Below are 23,089 nucleotides of genomic sequence, written 5' to 3'. Positions count from 1 at the left end.
AAGTGTATTTATCCGTAGCTAATATTAATAATGGGCGAAAACCCTCATTTTCGCGATTAAAGTAGAATTTCATTTTCACTGCGGAATCTGTCACAAGGAAGCAGGTTCCTTAAATAGTTGTTTCCAAACCTCTGAAAATTCAGATTACTCTAAAATCTGCCCGGAAATTCGTCCATTACATGCAGTGCGTTACTCACATTCAAAGAGCCAATTTACTGTTTTACCACAGGCATTTCAAGTCGCGTCCGTTATTCATCTTTACTCCTCTTTTAAAGCGACCTGTCATTGTCATTGTTGTTGTACCATTGAAACTTTGGATTTGTTTATTTTGTAAATACATGTGTTTACAGTAATGTCTTGTGAATTTTATTTTATTGTTATTGTAATTGTGTACATCATCATTACTACATACCTGTAATTATCAACATCACTGTCACTAAATCTGAAACACCTTTCTTCATCTCGATAGAAACAAGCTGTCGATTGCTGATGACAGACAAGTCTTATCTTTGTGACATAGGTGTAAATAGGGCAGCAAGGGACCAAACACCATGGAAATAAACAGAACAATTGTCTCACGTGACGGCGTTTATATTCCGTATCTATTTTGCAGTGAAGTAGTGCCTTTATACAGGGGAAGCATTCGAATTCGGCATGCAGTGTTTCAGCAAGCATTTTCGACGACTACATGTTAGGTAATCTGTGCACCCATTAGAAGGTCACTTGCTCAGAATACGTTTGCGTCATCAACATATTATCTATACCAATTAATATAGTAGAATGTTGCGAGAACGGCAGAGTGCATTTTGAAATTTCAGCGACGCTGCATCCTTCTTACGTTTACGTCTTCATTGTGTATTTAACAGCATGTTGAATATTGTGTACGAAACGTTCATGATCTGTAAGAAGATAAATCTAAATTAGCCAGAGTAACAGTTTTATTGAGTATCTTAATATATCGTAGGATTCATAATTTGCTGTTAAAAGCGATGGAGAACTAATTTTAAACATAGCTGCTACCTTTTTACCTAGCTATCGGAAAACGAGTATTGCATTCTTTAGCGCCTTTCACATTCAAGGTATAAGTAGAAATACGTGCTTTATAATGTAAAAGATAGAACTATATTTCAGTTTTTAAATGTAGTCCTGTAGAAATTGAAGTTCAGATTCTGGGATCAACGTAGCGTGTTCCCTGTAGAATCAATAGTTTTGGTATTTTCTTTTTTTCAATTTTTGTATAATTGAATTGTGTAAACTACTGTAATTGGTGTCTCTAAAATCAATACAACGTTTATTCTACAACTGAAGAGGGAAACAAATTGTCACAATATAAAAATTAAAGAGGAAATACAGACTATGGACACAGAGCTAACAACAACATTAAATAAGCGTGGGGATACATACAAAACACATCTACGGCCTACTCTCTACAAGGAACCTCAACAAAGTCGATATATTTGCTTATCAAATTAGATAAACTTGTCATTTAGTTGAATAACAGACAGTGTTTCTTAGTGAACCGAACTGTAGAAATTATGTGTATGACATAATCAGCACTTCCTAAAACGAACTTTGAGTTCAATTTTATGCCTGCTTGTCAATATCGTAGGTCCAGAGCGAATAGCGTACTTCTAAATATTACGAATCTCTTTCAGAAAAAATTCTTGTGTACATGTCTTTTAGAACATCGAGAGAGAAGAGCTAAATAATAGCACGAACAGAATAAGTTTCACACAATAATTCTGTTGAAAGGTCAGACTGAGGAACTAAAGTGTAGACTTTATAGAACGAGAATTCTGTAATATACCGGGTGATCAAAAAGTCAGTATAAATTTGAAAACTGAATAAATCACGGAATAATGTAGATAGAGAGGTACAAATTGGCACACATGCTTGGAATGACATGGGGTTTTATTAGAACCAAAAAAATGCAAACGTTCGAAAAATGTCCGACAAATGGCGCTTCATCTGATCAGAATAGCAATAATTAGCATAACAAAGTAAGACAAAGCAAAGATGATGTTCTTTACAGGAAATGCTCAAAATGTCCACCATCATTCCTCAACAGTAGCTGTAGTCGAGGAATAATGTTGTGAGCAGCACTGTAAAGGATGTCTGGAGTTATGGTGAGGCATTGGCGTCGGATGTTGTCTTTCAGCATCCCTAGAGATGTCGGTCGATCACGATACACTTGCGACTTCAGGTAACCCCAAAGCCAGTAATCGCACGGACTGATGTATGGGACCTGGGAGGCCAAGCATGACGAAAGTGGCGGCTGAGCACACGATCATCACCAAGCGACGCGCGCAAGAGATCTTTCACGCGTCTAGCAATATGGGGTGTTTTTTTTTTTGTTCAAATGAAACTGCATGTCATTCCAAGCATGTGTGTCAATTTTTACCTCTCTATCTACATTATTCGGTGGTTTATTAAGTTTACAAATTTATACTGACTTTTGATCACCCGGTACTTCTTTCGTGGATGAATTACACTCCCGTAGGGTTGACTTCACAAATATCAATGTGGACTTAACCAAAATTAGATTTATGTAATTGTTCCATCCCTTCAGGTTCAGAGATTGGTAACTGACCATAAATGTAACTAACAGTAAGTGTAATGTAACGTTCAGAACCGACACTCGAAATCACAAAACTGAAGAAGGATTCTTTCGTGTTACCAACTGCTGAATATCGTCAGAGGTGTACAAACATTATCTGCTGGACCAGTCGAGCCATTCAGTACCGTTGATAATGGATTCACTCAGATGCGGTCATTTGGCATCATATGAACAGGGTCATCAAATAATTCTCCCGGCTGTTGCCAGCCTTCCAGACCATGAAACCGCTATTTCTCTCTCAACAAGCTCAGTTGGCCTCACGAGGCTTGAGTGAACTCGGTTCCACTTCTCCAAGAAAAAATGCCTAGTAGGACTGGGAATTTAATCCGGGTCCTTAGCGCAGATGACGACTAAAGAGAGTTAGTAGAAATTCGTGAGTCTATAAAAAGGTCGATGGGCGAAACGTACAACACCAACCACCATTATACCTTAGGAAAAGGTCTTACCGAGGTCTCGAGATAATTCGGGTCCTACGTAAATTCGCTATGCCGGTCTAAGTCTTCTATCCAGTCACTCATCGGCCAATCCGGTTTGGCAGTAAAAGACACAAAAAAGCCGAAGTCTTACATCGTGCATTTCAGAAATCTTCCAAGCAGGAGAATTTTACAAACATAACATCGTTTGACCGCCGTACAGACTTGCGTATGAAGGACATAGTATTAGGCATCCCTGGCTCAGGTCTGCATATTATCCCAATTAGGGCCGGCCACTGTGACCGAGCGGTTCTAGGAGCTTCAGTCCGGAATCGCGCTGCTGCTACGGCCGCAGGTTCGAATGCTGCCATGGGCAAGGTTGTGTGTGATGTCCTTAAGTTGGTTAGGTTTAAGCAGCTCTAAGTCTAGAGGACTGATGACCTCAGATGTCAAGTCCCATAGTGCTTAGAGCCATTTGAACCATTTGAACCCAATTAGGTTTCCAAGAGTGTACTCTATGGCACTGCCCTCTTACTTAGCTTTCATTTATAGCGGATCTCTCGCCCAGCGCAAAGTCCCAAGCAACTGAAACAAATCTCATGTGACACCTGTATACAGAAATGGTGAAAGAACGGACCCGCAAAACTAAATATCAATATCCTTAACATCGGCTTTCTGTAGAATTCTTGAAAATATTTTCAGTTTTTTTCCTTGAGAGGGAAGAGCTGCTGTCAACAAATCAGCACGAGTTTAGAAAACATCGCTCCTGCAATACCCAGCTCATCCTTTTCCTACGTGACATCCTGCGAACCATGGATGAAGGGAAACAGGCAAATTACATATTTCTAGATTTCAGAAAGGCCTTTAACCCGGTGCTACACAGCAAACTCTTAACAAACGGACGAGCATACGGAACAGGTTCCCTGACTGTGAGTGGCTTGAAGACTTCTAAAGTAATAGAACCCAGTACGGCGTCTTCGAAGGCGACTGTTCCTCAGGAGTGCACCAGGGAAGAGGGTTTAGGATCACTCTTATTCTCTATATACATAAATCATCTGACGGACAGGATGAGAAGCAGTCTACGGTAGTTTGCTGATGATGCTGCATGTACTGGAAGGTATCTTCGTTCAAGAGGGTACAAGATGCGTTAGATAAAATTTCTGTTTGGTGTGATATACGGCAGCTTGCTCTAAATGTAGCAAATCTGTTTCAGATGAGTAGGAAAAACTGTCCCGTAATGTTCGAAAACAGCATTAGTTCTGTAAAGCTTGACAGAGCCACTTCAATCAACCGTCTGGCCGTAACGTTTCAAAGCGATACGAAATGTAACGTGCGCGTAAGAACGATAGTACCGAAGGCGAATGGTCGACTTCGGTTTATTGGGACAATTTTAGGAAAGTGTGGTAAACCTGTAAAGGAGAGAGCATGTAGAACCTAGTGTGACCCATTCTTGAGTACTGCTAGAGTGTTTGAGATCCCCACCAGGTTGGATAAGGGAAGTCATAGAAGCAATTCATAAGCAGGCTGGTGGATTTATTACAGATATATTTGATCAACGTGCGAGCATTATGGAGAAACTTCGTGAAACAATTGGGAACCCCTGGAGGGGAGACGGCGTTGTATTTGCGGAACACTATCGAGAAAATTTAGAGACTGGCGTTTGAAGCCGACATCAGAAATATTTTACTGCCCCTACATGTATTTCAGTTCAAGATCACGAAGACAAGATAGGAGAAGTTAGGGCTAGTACGGAGGCGTACCTGCAGTCGTTTTCTCCTCACTCTGTTTCCGAGTGGAACAGGAAAGGAAGTCACTTGTAGTGGTGCAGGATACCCTCTGCTACGCACCATACAATGGGTTTCAGAGTATGCATCTGGATGTACATGTAAATGTAGATAGCAGTCCCACACACTGCCCGCTCAACTACGGAGGAGGAAGTTCATATACACATAGTGTTCCAGGAAAAACAGTAAATATTTTAGGAGGTGGTAGTATGGAATAATTCGAGTAAGACATTCCATAATACATGCTTCCGATTTCTTTTAGTTACAGAGTCTCAGAAGACCACAAAAATTTAATTTCACGTGTTGGTACTCCAGTTGCTACGGGTTTTTTATCGATTTAAATTTTTGTTTTAATACTGAAATCGTGAAGCTGTGTTTGAACTTACATAGTTGAATTGTTGGACTCTGATAGTGACCGTGATTTGTTGGTCAGTGCTGTTGTATCATTTATCCATCGCGAACTTACAAATGCCGGCCGGGTGGCCGAGCGGTTCTAGGCGCTTCAGTCTGGAACCGCGCGACCGCTACGGTCGCAGGTTCGAACCCTGCCTCGGGCATGGATGTGTGTGCTGTCCTTAGGTTGGTTAGGTTTAAGTAGTTCTAAGTCTAGGGGACTGATGACCTCCGACGTTAAGTGCCATAGTGCTCAGAGTCATTTGAAGCATTTTTGAGTATGCCGACACGGTGTTTCTGTATGTGTTTTGTAATAGTAACGATGCTGTTACGTGTAGAAATTAGGTTGTCAGTTTCTTACCAGGGCAGTACCAGATTAAAGAGTGTTAACTTGTATTTTCGCTGAATTGCGTGGTACTGATCCAGCGCCGTGCAGTCGCAACTCATCTGACGTGCAAATGAACACAGTGATGATGTCGGAGACGTTATGCAGTTGATAGAATACTGAGTACACGTAGAATTGCTATACGTATCAGTGTTCCACATAAAAAATATATGACGGACATAATGTATGCACTACCTCTAACCTCATTATATACAACGGAAGGAACTGAAAGCTGACCGTAGGAAATTTTTCGTTGGCTGAGTACGAAATCCCGTTTATTGACGAAGTGGTTTCAACTCGCGGCGGTATCAATAACACTTGTTACTCATCTCAGTCTTATGACGAAAACTGACATGTGTTTGTGGATACACCTTTTCAAGAATGCTTTTTTGTCACTGTGCGGTGTGTCAGGACAGAAAATCAGTTCACTTACAGGGCCCCTTTAGCTGCTCTTTCTAGTAAACGTGCAAACGTGTAACCAACAGTATTGGAAGACATTCCTTCGGTTAAATTCTTTCAGGTTGACGGTGCTCCTGCACATTTGTAGTCGTCAGGTGACACGTCATCTTAACACATTTCCCGGCAGATGATCAGCAGAAATGGTTACGATTCTTGGCCGTCAAGAACCCTGGATCTTGCGCGTCTAAAGTTTCGCGTTTGGGGATGGTGTAAATGTGAAGTCTACAAACAAAATTGATCGTTCGTATTATGGATAATGCAGCCCTTGTAAAAGAACATGACGACCACGTAAGTACGACACATGGTTTTCGCAAGAGAATTCGAAAGAGAATTGAAGTCGGAGTTTATGAAAATCAATTTTCAACTTATTGATGTGTCTCGTCTTAACACCTTCTGTGGGTATTTTTTGAGTTAACATTCTGACAGCTGTATCTCTGTAAGCAATAAAAATTGGAGTTGTGGTAACTGGAACTTTTTATTCGAATCTGTGTACGTTACCATCTGTTCCTCTTGAGACACCTTTTGTAATTACAGAGATAGAGGTACAGCGGACGCAGCTTACGTTTCTGATTCCGCATTAAGAGTGACCCCTTGAGTTTTATTTCATAGCTAAGCCCTCAGTACAATCGGAAATATTTTTTTCACATTTCCGAAGCATTTCTTTTGCGTACTGGACTGTCATGCGACTCTATCGAAGGCTTCTGTACCTATGTTTCGCTGTTTATAGCTATCTGTCTGCAACCTTCTCGAGAAAAATTGGAGCAAATGAGGTCTCTCACTTTCGGACTGGCGTAGATTCCCACACAGCAAGTTCTTGGTCTACAAAAAAGACAGAATTATCGAACACAAAATGTATTCCACACGTCTGTAACGATGACAGGGTAGCTTGAATTTAAAACGGTGCAAACAGGGATGTGATCTTCGGCCTCTGTTGACCATTCTGCATATCGATGAAGCAGTTAGATACATAATAGGAATATTCAGGAGTGGACCAAGAGATATCAGTGACAAGAATCGCTGATGAAACTGCTATGCTATACGAAAGTGTGGAATAATTACGTGTTCAGTGGCGTTGTCAAGTGAGCGTAGAACATAGTAAACTGAATGAAAAGGAAAAGACTGAGGTGTAGGAGATGTGAGATTACTGGCAACTGCAAAACCAAAATTGTGGACCACGTTGGACACGAAGTCAGGCAGTTGTGCTGTCTTCGAAGGAATACAAGTAAAGGGTCACTCACTCGAAACCCTGAAACTGTTTCCCTTGCAGGCCGTTGTGGCCGAGCGGTTCTAGGCGCTTCAGTCTCGAACCGCGCGACCGCTACGGTCGCAGGTTTGAGTCCTGCCTCGGGCATGGATGTGTGTGATGTCCTTAGGTTAGTTAGCTTTAAGTAGTTCTAAGTTCTAGGGGACTGATGACCACAGATGTTAAGTCCCATTTGAACCATTTGTTTCCCATTGCGACGCATAAATTGAAACTTGGCTCAAAGGTGCCTATAGCCTTAGTCTGTAATGGTGCAAAAGCGTGACGCCCTTCGACGTCATCATCGGGCTCGGAGAAGCTTCAGACAGCAAGGTGTCGGCGCATGCGAAAAAACGGCCAAAGCCAAGAAGTTTATGTGACTTGTAAGGTGGATTCATGACGTCACATTGGCACCAGATTTCACCACAATTCTGCCCAATGTCACTGTGCACGTGTCCCGCAATAGGGAAGTCGCCACACCCCCTCTTACCCACGTTTCATCTCTTCTTTTGACTCCGCTGCGACAGAGAACAGACCCACGACACCCAGCGTCGAATTCAAGCTTCTTTTTTATGCGTGGCTGACGAAATCATTTCAGTTACACCGCCGCTCAGAATCGATACGAAAAGCCCTCACGATGTTGAATAAAGAGCATCAATGAAACCACTCCTTCCCTCGGGACTTTGATTCCCACACATTCCTCGGCAGTAAACGACAGTTCCCTGTGCAGTGGGCCGCAGGACGACGTTCTTGATAACGTTCGACGCAGCTGACACCTTCCCCTCCCCCTCCACCGGGCGATTCAACCCTTCTCTTAGGAAATCGTGAGCCACCAACCCCAATGAACGTCATCGCACCCATTTAAAGAGCAATGTGACAGTAATGTTTACTCAGGAGCGTAGAATCGGCCACTTGGCATTTAACTGCTTTAAACGTGTTACCGAGCGCGCCTTTGTACCTGTCCCTGTGTGCTCTGAACGTGTTTAAGCGCGCCACCAGACCTTCTACCTGGTACTCTGAACGTGTCTATGCGTAGAGTAGCAGGTAGAAGGACTGGCGGCGGCTGTAAACACGTTCAGAGCACACAGGGACAGCTACAAATGCGCGTGTGTTAACACATCCCTCCTGTGGCGTCATCACGGGGGTGTGGACATTGACTCATTCTGTACTAAAACGGAAAAGGGTCCCTCTATGACAATCCAGTCCGACATCGCCCTCGGTGCTACCGGCCTTCGTTGTTTACCTTCTTAAAAATGAACCTGTACAGAGACAAGCAGTGAAGGAGTCATAGCCGCCTAACGCCGTATAACTCCATTCCACGCTCTTGCTCCATTACACAGGCAATTTGTAGGCACCTTTGGGCCTGATTACGCGTTGTAGTGAGAGACAATTAGGGGATTACGAAAAGGTGATTGTGTTGCCCAGTTTACTTCGTGAGGGACAAAGCAAAGAAAACATTAGAAGCAGATTAGGACAGGCATAGAGAACAATCTTCACCGCAAGTAGATTTTTTTTTTAATCATCAGTCTTCTGACTGGTTTGATGCGAGCCGCCACAAATACCCATCCTAAGCCAACTTCTTCGTCTCAGAATACCTCTTGCAACCAACGTCCTCAATTATTTGCTGGATTTTTTCCAGTTACTGTCTTCGTCTACTGTTTTTACCCTCTATAGCTAACTCTAGTACCATGGAAGTTATTCTCTAATGTCTCAATAGACGTCCTATCGTCATGTCCCTCCTTCTTGTCAGTGTTTTCCATATATCCCTTTCCTCTCCCATTCTGCGTAGAACATCCTCTTTCCTTACCTTATCAGTCCATCCAATTTTCAACATTCGTCTGTAGCACCATGTCTCAAATGCTCCGATTCTCTTCTGATTCTTTCCTCCCACAGTCCATGTTACACTACCATACAATACTGTGTCCCAGACGTAAATTTCTTCCGCAAATGATGGTCTATGTTTGATACTAATAGACTTCTCTTTGCCAGGAATGCCCCTTTTTGCCAGTGCTTTCTGCTTTTGATGTCCTCCTTGCTTCGTCCACCATGATTTATTTTGCTGCCTAAGTAGCAGGATTCCTTTATTTCATCTGCATAGAGATCATCAATCCCAATATTGTTTCTCGCTGTTTTCATTTTTTATATGTACACTACAGACCACTGAGAAATGCATGGCGGAGGGTAATTCCTATTGTAGCTGCTATTAGGACTTCTACTCATGCCATTCGCATATAAAACGCGTTGTAATTAGTCTAATCTTGTCTTTGCAATCTGTACGGGAGACTTTCGTAAGGGCTGCATATTCCTAAATTCCTCACTGGTTCTTGAAATCACGTAAGTAAGCGCTGTATAGTTTGCATCTACTTTCAATCGTCTGCCACTTGAATCTGATCAGGATCTCTGTAACACTCCCCCATGGGTCAAGGAAACCTTGAGCAATGCACTAAAGGTGTCTAGAAATAAATCTCTTTTCTAGGCTTATTACATTTTCAAGGTATTCTACTAATGAAAAGAAGTCTGACATTTGATTTAGCTACGACTCCGCGTATGTCATAATCCCATGTGATATCCCCGCAAATAATTACACTCAGGAATTTGTTTCGGATGACTGATTCGAATTGTAGCTGATTGACGTTGTGGCAAAAGGATACAACTTTTCTTCGATTTATCAAGTGCATAACTTTTCTTCTTGCGAAAATTTAAAGCAAAACGCCAATTTTTTCATCACTTTGAATTTTTATCAAGATGTCACAAAATATTTGTACAGCTTCTTACATACACTTTAAAGGCAAAAATTGTCGGTTAGATCTCACCGTGACTGTTACTGACACCAAATGAAAGAACAAGTTTGCTGTTGCCAGTCACTGTTTATTTATTTCCCTCGTCAGGTAGAATTTGTGTGCATTAATATGACAGTTGTGTGTTTTGTTACGAATTTAAGATAACCTACCGCACTGTATAGTAGAGCAAAAAAAGCACTACTTCAGAACATGGCTCTTTGGAGGTTTTTCACTGAAAACAACTTAAATGTAAATGTGGATATAATACTACTAAAACAGCAGATCTCCAGTAGTCTCAGACTCCTTGCTCTGTCGTAACACATCACTTACAAAATGTCACACTTCTTAAGCAACAATGATTTCTAGACCTACATACATCAAAGGTGCAAAGAACATACATCAAAAACAGAAACCCTATTTCGAGGTACAAAGTATATATAACAAAACAAAACCATTATTTCACAGTAAGTCTTCAGCCATTGCTGAGCTCATTGGTTGAGTAGATGAACAGATGTTTGATATCGAGTTTATGTAGCTTAAACGTTGTACCAGTTTATGTATCAGGTAACATTTTGGAAACATTTAATATAGTAATCATGCTGCCAACAGTGGCAAAATTATACATGAATAAAAATTTAGGCTGGGGTTCAGAGCTAGGATGAAAGGCATTATGGAAGGAGAGCAAAGTCTTGGTTACGACAAAGCTATGTGTTTCCTGGACTTTCATCTGTTACATTTTATAACCGGTTAAATGTTCAAGTGTATGTGAAATGTGTGAAATCGTATGGGACTTAACTGCTAAGTTCATCAGTCCCTAAGCTTACACACAACCTAAATTATCCTAAGGACAAACACACACACCCATGCCCGAGGGAGGACTCGAACCTCCGCCGGGACCAGCTGCACAGTCTATGACTGCATCGCCTTAGACCGCTCGACTAATCCAGCGTAACTGGTTAAGGTTGAACTAATTCATTAATAAGTAATTAAAAATATGCAGATATATATAGCATCACTAATATAAACAGATACAGATAAAATCAGGCGGACAAGGGGTGCAAACGGTTGGTTTCTGTGTTTTTCGTTTGAGTTTCGTGAGTTAGTCAAGTGTTCATTTAGAAAGAACAAAGAAATATGCAAATAACTAAAATACGTGTGCACAAATGCACACACAGGGTCCCACGCGCCTTTTTGTGTTACAACGGAGTAAAGTTGAAGTAAAATAAATATTAAATTAAAATAATATGCAGATAGGTGTATTAAAATAATATGCAGATAGAAATATTACTAACAAGCTGATACATGTTTATACTCTCAAGCTGATATGGGGTACACACTGTTAGTGTGTTGGTTTATTTAAGCTAAAGGCCATACCATTGATCATATGTGAAATATCATGGAAAAGTAACTAATTATTCATAGTAAATGCGAATGGAGGATGGAGGCTCCATGAGGCTCCTCTTAAGAACAGACAGTACTCAATTATAGTAGTCTGCACCATCTGCAAAGACTGAATATTTACGCAGTTTCTTTGAGAAAGTATTTCATTGCAGATATCTTTGCACTTTCATCACTGGAAAAATACTCCAGAACAGGTCACTCTTGTGTCTTTTTTGTGATCCTTTTTACAGATGCATTGCATTTTCACAGAAGGGTTCCATAAAATCAAATCTTCTTTCCTAATATTGATTTGCCCCTAAATACTGTAAGTAGGCTGTTTATGTTTTCTGTATGTAAGTAGGCTGTTTATGTTTTCTCTATGTAAGTAGGTTGTTTATGTTTTCTCTATGTAAGTAGGCTGTTTATGTTTTCTTATTGGCAACGTTACGTAGCGCTCAATATGAAAATCACTGGCTGTGCTGTGTGCAGTCTGTGGCTAGTTTGCATTGTTGTCTGCCATTGTAGTGTTGGGCAGCGGCAGCTGGCTGTGAACAGCGCGTAACGTTGCGCAGTTGGAGGTGAGCCGCCAGCAGTGGTGGATGTGGGGAGAGAGATGGCGGAGGTTTGCAGTTTGTCATGAACTGATATATATATATTATGATTTGTGATGATATTAAGGTAAATACATTGTTTGCTCTCTATTAATATCTTTCATTTGCTAACTACCCCTATCAGTAGTTAGTGCCTTCAGTAGTTTGAATCTTTTATTTAGCTGGCAGTAGTGGCGCTCGCTGTATTGCAGTAGCTTGAGCAGCGAAGATTTTTGTGAGGTAAGTGATTTGTGAAAGGTATAAGTTGCTGCTGTTTGCCAGGCGTAGTGCTACTGAATTTTAATTTGTGTTACTCTGCTAAGCCAGGTTTAATGCTGCTTGCTTTGCACATTTGCTATGTCATGTCTAGGTATAAGTTGCTGCTGTTTGCCAGGCGTAGTGCTACTGAACTTTAATTTGTGTTACTCTGCTAAGCCAATTTTACTACTCATTGATTTTTCATGTTGCTGCACATTGGCTCATATTAGTTGTAATTTTGCATTTTGTCTGTTAATTTAGATTTACGGTAGCTTGCTTTGCAATTTTCCAATTTTTTGGTAATTGCTGTTTATATTAATTGTTATGTGATGCTGCATTGCCTCGTCCCTTAGTTTAGCATCTGAGCTCAGTAGATTTAAGTTAGCTTAAGAGGGGGTAGCCTCTAAGAGAATGAGTTGCGATGAATTGGAAGAAATGCATTGAGAAAACAGGTTTAGGTAGGATTTTCTTGGAAATAAATGTTGAGGTAAGAAATGTGTGAACATATAAATACAGAAAGCATGCTTAGATAGAATTTTTTTGGTGGAAACAAAGGATGAAATAAGAGGAAAGATATATGAAGTTTTGGGTTGGACTGCAGTACCAAATGTTACACTGAAAACGAACCCTGTCCTTTCCTATTGGTGTTATCCCACTATGTGTTTGTGTACCCTTGAGTATTTGTTTTCTTCCTGTCTCTGTGTACTGTTTCATAGAATTTTTTTCTCTTCTAATACTAAGCTATATTCACTATGAGGAGGAATACTGTTATCCTCAAATATAAGTTGCATTAATAATATGTTATTTTCTTTGTAAAGTTGTTTACGATTCTGTTCTGTTTCAATGTTCATGTGTGAAATTAATGTTTCGAAAACTATTCTCATTATTTTATGTATGTACTTATGTCACTATTTTTGTAACACTCATGTATATGTTTATTTCTATTCTTTTGTAAAGCCTGTACTACAAATGTTATCTGTATTATTATGTTTTTAATGATGTATTTTGTACCTTTGTAATTGTATTCTTATGTTATAAAATTGTAATTGTCACCAGTTCATGACATTATTAACTTGTTAGTTACATTTCACTGCACACGTTTCTGTTGGTCATAGTATGTGGACAATATATGAGAAGTAGGGACTGTTAGTGTTTGCACGTGTGTTGGTAATTCAGCAAGGGACTGGATAACAGCATTGCTGGTTCTAAGGACAATTAAAACAAAAACTTTCTGAGTGCACAAGTGGTGGTTTATGGACTTGCTATATTCTCTGCAAGAATCTTCGATGGTGATTGTGCACCTGCACAGTCGCAACGGATGGCTGCTGGCCGTCTCTACCAGGACTACAGTGGGTCTGCACCTCTGGTGGCCCACCAATACCATTATCTCTACAAGGACTACAGTGGGTCTGCATCTATGATGACCTACCAACGCCATTATTTCTACAAGGACTGCAGTGGGTCTGCACCTCTGGTGGCCCACCAATACCACAATCTCTACCAGGACTCCAGTGGGTCTGCTCTGTGATGACCTACCTAACAATATTCTTCAAAACGTCGAATGAACTCTGCTGTGGGTTTGCTCTGTTGTGGCCCATTACCTGTCAGCATGTCAAGAGTCAGCACTGTCTTTCCGTTGGAAGGACAACACTACTTCTTCAAGACTGCATGGAAATCCACTACTTCTGTGTGCATTGTCTTTTACTGCTCAGACTTTGAGAAAAGAAACGGCAGTTTCACTGTGATGAATGATCAAGACTGTCTTTATAGACTGTGAGAAAATTTTAGCTTTTGACCAACATTGTATCAATAAGTGTGTGCATTTTATATCTTTGTTACTGTAATTGTGAAAAATTTTTGTCAAATCTGTATTGGCCAGTGCCCAACACCATTTGTAAAAATTTTTTGTGGGGAGCATGGGGGCTATGTAAGTAGGCTGTTTATGTTTTCTGTATGTAAGTAGGCTGTTTATGTTTTCTCTATGTAAGTAGGTTGTTTATGTTTTCTCTATGTAAGTAGGCTGTTTATGTTTTCTTATTGGCAACGTTACGTAGCGCTCAATATGAAAATCACTGGCTGTGCTGTGTGCAGTCTGTGGCTAGTTTGCATTGTTGTCTGCCATTGTAGTGTTGGGCAGCGGCAGCTGGCTGTGAACAGCGCGTAACGTTGCGCAGTTGGAGGTGAGCCGCCAGCAGTGGTGGATGTGGGGAGAGAGATGGCGGAGGTTTGCAGTTTGTCATGAACTGATATATATATATTATGATTTGTGATGATATTAAGGTAAATACATTGTTTGCTCTCTATTAATATCTTTCATTTGCTAACTACCCCTATCAGTAGTTAGTGCCTTCAGTAGTTTGAATCTTTTATTTAGCTGGCAGTAGTGGCGCTCGCTGTATTGCAGTAGCTTGAGCAGCGAAGATTTTTGTGAGGTAAGTGATTTGTGAAAGGTATAAGTTGCTGCTGTTTGCCAGGCGTAGTGCTACTGAATTTTAATTTGTGTTACTCTGCTAAGCCAGGTTTAATGCTGCTTGCTTTGCACATTTGCTATGTCATGTCTAGGTATAAGTTGCTGCTGTTTGCCAGGCGTAGTGCTACTGAACTTTAATTTGTGTTACTCTGCTAAGCCAATTTTACTACTCATTGATTTTTCATGTTGCTGCACATTGGCTCATATTAGTTGTAATTTTGCATTTTGTCTGTTAATTTAGATTTACGGTAGCTTGCTTTGCAATTTTCCAATTTTTTGGTAATTGCTGTTTATATTAATTGTTATGTGATGCTGCATTGCCTCGTCCCTTAGTTTAGCATCTGGGCTCAGTAGATTTAAGTTAGCTTAAGAGGGGGTAGCCTCTAAGAGAATGAGTTGCGATGAATTGGAAGAAATGCATTGAGAAAACAGGTTTAGGTAGGATTTTCTTGGAAATAAATGTTGAGGTAAGAAATGTGTGAACATATAAATACAGAAAGCATGCTTAGATAGAATTTTTTTGGTGGAAACAAAGGATGAAATAAGAGGAAAGATATATGAAGTTTTGGGTTGGACTGCAGTACCAAATGTTACACTGAAAACGAACCCTGTCCTTTCCTATTGGTGTTATCCCACTATGTGTTTGTGTACCCTTGAGTATTTGTTTTCTTCCTGTCTCTGTGTACTGTTTCATAGAATTTTTTTCTCTTCTAATACTAAGCTATATTCACTATGAGGAGGAATACTGTTATCCTCAAATATAAGTTGCATTAATAATATGTTATTTTCTTTGTAAAGTTGTTTACGATTCTGTTCTGTTTCAATGTTCATGTGTGAAATTAATGTTTCGAAAACTATTCTCATTATTTTATGTATGTACTTATGTCACTATTTTTGTAACACTCATGTATATGTTTATTTCTATTCTTTTGTAAAGCCTGTACTACAAATGTTATCTGTATTATTATGTTTTTAATGATGTATTTTGTACCTTTGTAATTGTATTCTTATGTTATAAAATTGTAATTGTCACCAGTTCATGACATTATTAACTTGTTAGTTACATTTCACTGCACACGTTTCTGTTGGTCATAGTATGTGGACAATATATGAGAAGTAGGGACTGTTAGTGTTTGCACGTGTGTTGGTAATTCAGCAAGGGACTGGATAACAGCATTGCTGGTTCTAAGGACAATTAAAACAAAAACTTTCTGAGTGCACAAGTGGTGGTTTATGGACTTGCTATATTCTCTGCAAGAATCTTCGATGGTGATTGTGCACCTGCACAGTCGCAACGGATGGCTGCTGGCCGTCTCTACCAGGACTACAGTGGGTCTGCACCTCTGGTGGCCCACCAATACCATTATCTCTACAAGGACTACAGTGGGTCTGCATCTATGATGACCTACCAACGCCATTATTTCTACAAGGACTGCAGTGGGTCTGCACCTCTGGTGGCCCACCAATACCACAATCTCTACCAGGACTCCAGTGGGTCTGCTCTGTGATGACCTACCTAACAATATTCTTCAAAACGTCGAATGAACTCTGCTGTGGGTTTGCTCTGTTGTGGCCCATTACCTGTCAGCATGTCAAGAGTCAGCACTGTCTTTCCGTTGGAAGGACAACACTACTTCTTCAAGACTGCATGGAAATCCACTACTTCTGTGTGCATTGTCTTTTACTGCTCAGACTTTGAGAAAAGAAACGGCAGTTTCACTGTGATGAATGATCAAGACTGTCTTTATAGACTGTGAGAAAATTTTAGCTTTTGACCAACATTGTATCAATAAGTGTGTGCATTTTATATCTTTGTTACTGTAATTGTGAAAAATTTTTGTCAAATCTGTATTGGCCAGTGCCCAACACCATTTGTAAAAATTTTTTGTGGGGAGCATGGGGGCTATGTAAGTAGGCTGTTTATGTTTTCTGTATGTAAGTAGGCTGTTTATGTTTTCTCTATGTAAGTAGGTTGTTTATGTTTTCTCTATGTAAGTAGGCTGTTTATGTTTTCTTATTGGCAACGTTACGTAGCGCTCAATATGAAAATCACTGGCTGTGCTGTGTGCAGTCTGTGGCTAGTTTGCATTGTTGTCTGCCATTGTAGTGTTGGGCAGCGGCAGCTGGCTGTGAACAGCGCGTAACGTTGCGCAGTTGGAGGTGAGCCGCCAGCAGTGGTGGATGTGGGGAGAGAGATGGCGGAGGTTTGCAGTTTGTCATGAACTGATATATATATATTATGATTTGTGATGATATTAAGGTAAATACATTGTTTGCTCTCTATTAATATCTTTCATTTGCTAACTACCCCTATCAGTAGTTAGTGCCTTCAGTAGTTTGAATCTTTTATTTAGCTGGCAGTAGTGGCGCTCGCTGTATTGCAGTAGCTTGAGCAGCGAAGATTTTTGTGAGGTAAGTGATTTGTGAAAGGTATAGTTTAATGTTTGTCAGGGCCATTCTTTAGTAGGGAGTTTTGAAAGTCAGATTGCGTTGCGCTAAAAATATTGTGTGTCAGGTTAAGCACAGTCCAGTATATAATTGTTCAAAGGGGACGTTTCATAATACTTACATAAATGACATGTTCAAGATGTTCGCCACTAAGCTTACAACGGGATGCTACCGGTTTCTTTTTCTTTTTAATAGGCATTATCTTTAATGCATGCAATTTTAACGAGAGGTCACTTCCTTGTGGTCGTCCAAGGACGATACTTCCCTGTAGATGACAGCATGGACAGCAAACAAACTCATGGTACTGCTGATTCCATCTCATAAATCGTTTACGTATGCTAAGAACATTTGAGGTCCTCATTACGCTTCCTTGGGGCACATCCAGTATTATATTCCTTTTCGTGGAACATTTAGTGACTATAACGTACTTGGTTTAATTTGTTAAATATTCTGTGAACAATTATATATTTGCGAAGATACCCAGCACGATCGTATGTCGGCTGGCAACTAATGATGTGGTATTGTCAGCTAGAATAGCATTGGCCCGCTTTTCCATTTTCTTTGACATGTTAAGCTCTGATTAGTTTACAGGGACCGGCTAGAAACTGCAGTGTACGAGTTTCTTTACTATATGTGTCTTACAACTGGATGAGTCATTGTGTCATTATGATATTTTAGGGACTATTTACGTTTGTAATATTAAGAAGAATACATGGGAAATGTTAGCTTTATATGGGGTGACTTCGTCCCATATGCACAAACTGTCCACATTATATAAAAAGTACGCTGACACTATGCTGTAAAATCTCAATATGTCATATATTTAATAGATTGCTATCATAATTCAAGGAATTGTTTACTTCCAAAATTTGAGCTAAATACCAAAAACCCATAAAGAGAAAATGAACAAGGGAAATATTAATTACCTTATTTTTTAGGTTTATCAGTTCAAAAGAACAACACAATTTAAATATCAACGAAAGTGATTAAACAAAGCTGTCTTTTTTAGGAATAGAAAATTTGTTTTCTCTTTAGAGACTTTTTTCGGTTGGTTTATTTTGCACAACATCTTCCCTATAAGAAATCTCCTAAGTAGAGGTTGATGATTTTGAACAGCTACTTCTTCTTTTCTCTGTCATTTCTAAGAATGTTTCATCTAGGATTTGCACTTTATTTCTTTTCATTGGTTAGCGTTCAAGAAGCATGATTAGTGGGACAATTCCATTACGTTTTAGACCTGGAGATATGGTTTATGGTGTTGGTCAATTTTAGGCCCTTCATGAGTTTATTTAGTAGCAGCAGAAAGACTGATCAGCCTAATGAGAAGCTGTTATCTTTAAAAGAATAAGAAATTTATCTTTAGCCTAAAACTGTTCAGCTGGAAGTTAACCAAAATCACGCGACAATTCTATCTTATTGCGAAATATAGTGTTTACTTCGTATCAGAATGAAGAAAAAGAAATTTCTTGTTTTACACCCAAATGTAAACAAAATCTCTCTAAGATAAAAATGACTTTCATAACAAGCAGATGAAAGTTGAAACACCAGTGTTCTGCCAAAAAAGATAATCAGTCATATAACAAGTGCTTCTGTAGTGGTGGATTTGTAAACTACAGAAACAGTGCATAAATAGTATAGGTAGTGTTGCTGCCTATTGTTTGAAACAAGCACGAGCCTAACTGGAATCTCATCATTTTTCCCTCTCTCTCTCTCTCTCTCTCGCTCTCTCTCTCTCTCTCTCTCTCTCTCTCTCTCTCTTTACCCTCTATGAGTCAATATTATCCACAAAGGGCCACTGTACCTGTGCATCTGCATCTATTGTTCGCAAGATGTCGGTTACGAATAGAGGAAGCTGTGCTAATCTGCACGTCCGATTGTTTTAAGCTGATTGTTTTAAGCTTTTTGTAAATAAGAGTGACCTTGTCTTCCGTGAGTTTTTCTCATGTACAACACTTGATCGTAAGCAAAATAATGCAAGAAGTTGTACATAGTAGTGCTGTATTGTTCCTGATATATGGAAACGTTATTTGGTCTAATATATAACAAGCTGAATTAGTTCTTTGTGCATATGACACTAAGATTGTAATCAGTCGAAGCATGCATACACAAACAGAAAAAATGATAAAAAAGTTCCTAAAAGTATCATTAACTGGTTTATGTGAATGATCTCACCCTCAGTTCTTACACACTACTTATTCAGTTCTGCAGATGTGGGACACTACACCAGTGACAAGTGTAACACATCGTAAAAAAATAATAACTGGGGTAATAACTTCAAAGTTCTTTGTTGTACATACTGACTATAATTTAACTGGGAAAGAGCGCAATTTGGAATGCCTAAAACAACTTAGTTCAGCCACATTTGCACTTTGAATTATTTCTAGTCCTGGGGAGAGACAAATCACCAAGCTGACGTATTTTGCATATTTTCATTATTGTCATGTGGAATAATGTTCTCTGGTCACTTATCTTTAAGAAAGTCCTAATTCTATACAAACGTGCTGTAAGAATATAATGTGGTGTTCGCCAACGATCGTCATATAGATATCTGTCTGACGAGTTGGGTGTTCTGTCTGTGCTTCACAGTATATTTATTTCCTCATAATGTTTGTTGTAAATAATCCACAGCAATTCAAAAGAACAATAATGTACAGAATTACAATTCCAAAAGGACAAATGATATTCATCACTCCACATTGAGGTTGTCTCTGGTACAAAAATGGGTACATTGTGTTGCACCAAAAATTTTTGAACATTTACCCAAATATATAAAATATCTAACTGAGCCTACGACTTATCTTAGAAGAAAGATTAAGGAAAGGCAAACCTACGTTTCTAGCATTTTTAGACTTAGAGAAAGCTTTTGACAATGTTGATTAGAATACTCTCTCTCAAATTCTAAAGATGGCAGTGGTAAAACACAGGGAGCGAAAGGCTATTTACAATTTGCACAGAAAGCAGATGGTAGTTATAAGAGTCGAGGGATATGAAAGGGAAGCAGTGGTTGGGAAGGGAGTGAGACAGGGTTGTAGCCTTTCCCTGATGTTATTCAGTCTGTATATTGAGAAAGCACCAAAGGAAACAAAAGAAAAATTCGGAGTAGGTATTAAAATCCATGGAGAAGAAATAAAAACTTTGAGGTTCGCCGATGACATTGTAATTCTGGCAGAGACAGCAAAGGAATTGGAAGAGCAGTTGAAGGGAATGGGCAGTGTCTTGAAAGGAGGACATACGATGAAAATCAACAAAAGCAAAACGAGGATAATGGAATGTAGTCGAATTAAGTCGGGTGATACTGAGGAAATTACATTAGAAAATGAGACACTGAAAGTAGTAAAGGAGTTTTTCTATTTGGGGAGCAAAATAACTGATGATTGTCGAAGTAGAGTCGATATCAAATGTAGACTGGAAATGGCAAGGAAAGAGTTTCTGAAGGAGAGACATTTGTTAACATCGAGTATAGATTTAAGTGTCATGAAGTCGTTTCTGAAAGTATTTGTATGGAGTATAGCCATGTATGGAAGTGAATCATGGACGATAAGTAGTTTGGACAAGATGCATCTTCATCTATTGTTCGCAAGATGTCGCTTACGAATAGAGGATGCTTTCGAAATGTGGTGCTACAAAAGACTGCTGAAGATTAGATGGGTAGATCACATAACTAATGAGGAGGTACTGAATAGAATTGGGGAGAAGAGGAGTTTGTGGCATAACTTGACTAGAAGGAGGGATCGGTTGGTAGAACATGTTCTGAGACATCAAGGGATCACCAATTTAGTATTGGGGGGCAGCGTGGAGGGTAAAAATCGTAGAGGGAGACCAAGAGATGAATACGCTAAACAGATTCAGAAGGATGTCGGTTGCAGTAGGTACTGAGAGATGAAGACGCTTGCACGAGATAGAGTAGCATGGAGAGCGGCATCAAACCAGTCTTAGGACTGAAGACCACAACAACAACAACAACAACAACAGACAACAAAGTAAAATTTGAAAAGAAAGGGAGAAAGTTTCTCCTTAACAACTCATTCTATTCTGTAGAAGAATTTCTATTACTGTAACGTGGAAAATGTTGTGAGCAGAAATTATTAACTCACATGTATGTATCTTTCTTTTTGCAATATAAAAAAATTCGGAATTGTTCAGAATGCAACCATATGTATAAATTAGTTTGTGATGTGAATGTACAGTGACTCATGCCATATCGGTACGATCTATCGTGCGGTTCCGCAACTCGTGGTCATGTGGCTAGCGTTACTGCCTTTGAATCACAGGGTTCCAGGTTCGATTCCCGGCTGGGTTGGGGATTTTCTGTGTCCGGGGACTGGATGTTTGTGTTATCCACATCATTTCATCATCATAGTTCGTGACAATGGGTAGATTAGACGGTGTAAAAATAATTGGACTGTGTAAAAATTGGGACATTGTACAGGCGCTTATGACTGTGCAGTTGAGTGCCTCACAAACCAAACATCATCATCATCATCTATCGTGAGGAATGATCCATGAAACATGTAACTAACTAACCAATAGGCTGTTAAGTATCTGCATCATTATCAAAGTCGATAAATTAAAACATCAACTAAAATTTCTTTAGATTTTCAGTTACTCATGAAATTGGATCTACTCAACTGGAATCATGTTCTTTCTGACAAAATTTTACACACCTGTAAGAAAGAGTTCCTGGACAGTGTGAAGATCTTGCCTACCCTGATCTTGAGAGGCTGCGACGCCTGTTGCATGAAGATGAGTAGGGCACTGCAGAAACGACCGTCGGCGCCTGGCCAGCCGCAGCTGAAAGCAGAGTCCAGCAGGCGCTCGCTCTGGTAACACACACACACGACGCACATTAGCCGTGTAAGCTTTCCTGTCAGATATACACCACCAGGTATTGTGCAGGAAATAGTTGTCTGTAATAAAAATGAACATAAATATGAATAATCAATCTAGGTTCATTTTATTACAGATTGTCAATGATGACAGAGCTGGCAGATACACAGAATAATACGATTTACAGTTTTGCGGGTATTGGGGAAATCGATTCTTTGGTAGATGCAGTGGCTCCTTGAGATTTTTATTTTTTACCTTTGATGCCTTTTGGTTCTGGTGTAAAACATAAAAGTAGGCCTATAATTATTGGAAGTAAATGTACTTTGTTAATATCGTGGGAGTGGAATCCCATTTCATTGTTCGGATTACTAAGCTTATGTCGTCTTGCATTTCTTCTTATTCTCAACAGTGGTTAGACGTTCAGAACCTGATCTGGCTTCATATGCTTACATTGTATGAAAAATGATTGACTATCCCTCTTCTGCTGCATCTGTAGCTGTAGGTCTTTTTCTCGTTGTGTTGAAAATTTCCGCCTGCTCATGCGGTCAGCTAAATATCTCCTTTTCCTCACACCACTTACTGTCAGGAGAATTCGGTTCTGAATCATTAGTAATATGAAGATGAGAAAAACTTATTTGTTAAGAAGGTAATATTTTCTAGGATATTAAGCAGCGTCGATCCCCCAGCTGGGATTTTCTAGAGGATCTGCTGGTGTTCACAGTTAGCCGAAGGCTGTGAAGCAGCTTTGTCGCATTCACTTTCCCATACCGATGAAGTTCAGTTATTGGCTAAAGTTCTTCCAGCTACTATTGGTGGCCATCGCCATTCTATAGAAGCTGAAGCAGACAGAGCACGAAAGGGGGAATGTTTATAAAAATATTAATGACATGCGGCGACTAAACTTCATTGGAAACTATATAGAATTTGTTACAGGAAATGAGAACGACTTATAGAATTTGTTACAGGAAATGAGAACGACTATAAAATATAATGTTGATAAAGAGTTAAAATTAACGTTCGCTTATGCACCATAATTAACGAATTA

This window comes from Schistocerca piceifrons, chromosome 6, assembly GCF_021461385.2.
Source record: "Schistocerca piceifrons isolate TAMUIC-IGC-003096 chromosome 6, iqSchPice1.1, whole genome shotgun sequence".
In the NCBI taxonomy this organism is placed as follows: domain Eukaryota; kingdom Metazoa; phylum Arthropoda; class Insecta; order Orthoptera; family Acrididae; genus Schistocerca; species Schistocerca piceifrons.
Note: the sequence above shows the minus strand (reverse complement) of the source record.